The 1,630-nt window shown below is 49.0% G+C and overlaps 1 non-coding gene across 1 annotated transcript; it reads right to left on the reverse strand.

The window, feature by feature from the left end:
• Positions 1-417: 417 nt before the first annotated feature.
• Positions 418-572, reverse strand: LOC143363852 (5.8S ribosomal RNA). The gene has a single exon (XR_013083927.1). It is a non-coding gene; the product is annotated as a 5.8S ribosomal RNA (ribosomal RNA).
• Positions 573-1,630: the final 1,058 nt, after the last annotated feature.

Consider the following 1,630-nt stretch of genomic DNA (forward strand, 5'->3'; position numbering starts at 1 on the left):
CGTATACGCATCATTTCAGACGACGTCGGGAGCGCGTAAAGTGTTCGAGAGTGAAACGCTTCTTCCGCAATGCGAATCGTTCCAGAGAGAGGAGAGAGAGATTTCGATCGTCGGAGCGGTGTTCACGGGCGGTCGTATTGAAAATACGACTCACGACGCCGCAAAACACTCACGCAAGTCCGAATGTGATACCCATTCCTATTTCCTTCTTCTCACGAAACTGTTAGACGCAATGTAAAATTTGCAATTTTCACAGAACCGCGTCAAACGCCGACGAAACGTCCAACGTTCGCTCGTACGTAGCATCTTTGCAACCCAACTCAGAAACGCTCTTTGCGCCCTCCACAATTCGACATGGAGAGGTAAGCGACGGCGGGGACTTACAAGAGCAACGCAAGCAGTATTTTGTTACGTAAACGACCCTCAGCCAGGCGTGGTCCAGGAATTGTATCCGTGGAACGCAATGTGCGTTCGAAATGTCGATGTTCATGTGTCCTGCAGTTCACACGTTGACGCGCAATTAGCTGCGTTCTTCATCGACCCACGAGCTAAGTGATCCACCGTTCAGGGTAATCGTATAATTTGATTTATAATCAATATATAATTATGTCTCTTGTTCTGCGGTTCATAAGAACGCCGATACCTGAAAGCTCCAACCAGCGCGAAGGAGATTCAGGCGTCGTTTTTAAGGACGACACACGATCGTCCGTAGAAACGGAAACCGTCGCGAGTACGCGATGCAATGCGCACACGTATCCGACGGCCGGGCGGAAAATACATTGAAATACCTTTAAAGTGGAAAACACAGGAGGAGAATTCACAAAACGACAGGGATCATAGACAACCCGATACTGGATCCCGACACTTCTCCTCCTCCTCTCTTATTGGAGAATGAACTCGATAACTAGCGGACTTCACAGCCGGCTCTGGCCGTGCGCGATCGTTCGTCCCAAGCTCTTGTGCGCTGTATTATCGCCACACAGAGAGTAGGGTGTCAAAAATCGCACACAGCTTTGAAAAGCAAGCTTCACAGCCGGTCCTTCTCTCATCCTATTCCTCGACGTTCGTGACAGAACACAACGCGTTCACCGCAAGTTTTCCACAGGTACCCTGTTGTTGTCCTTTCTTTCTCTAGAGGAGAGACAACACCACCGTTTCCAATGGACGTATCTCGGACACCACAGGCGGAGACCGAGGAAGCGCGATATGTGGATTCGAATCGACGCTTACATCCCTGTTCTTGCGACCGTAATTGTCCATATAATTGTCGAGAGCCTACACACAGGCAGACCAATGGCGTATATTATAGTATACACGTCTCTTTGACACGAGGTATTTTTATCAAAGAGAACACGATCCATCAGGTGGCGGGTGAAAAACATCGATTCGTAACGACGGGTATTTCTATATTCGTGGTTAAGCTATAACATTCAGCGTCCGACGGGAAACCGCACCCTATTGATCGTTCGAGTTTGCAATGTGAACGTCGGTGACGATTCCCGAAGACCCGAAGTAAAGCTCTTCGCACTCACTCCCCAATACAAGTAAACGATGCGATGCTCCACCTTCACGCAAGCACCCTCTGTTTCCTCGTGTGTCATTCTCATTGAGATCTTTCGTCCCATTGTCG

The sequence above is a fragment of the Halictus rubicundus genome, unplaced genomic scaffold (assembly GCF_050948215.1).
Source record: "Halictus rubicundus isolate RS-2024b unplaced genomic scaffold, iyHalRubi1_principal scaffold0154, whole genome shotgun sequence".
In the NCBI taxonomy this organism is placed as follows: domain Eukaryota; kingdom Metazoa; phylum Arthropoda; class Insecta; order Hymenoptera; family Halictidae; genus Halictus; species Halictus rubicundus.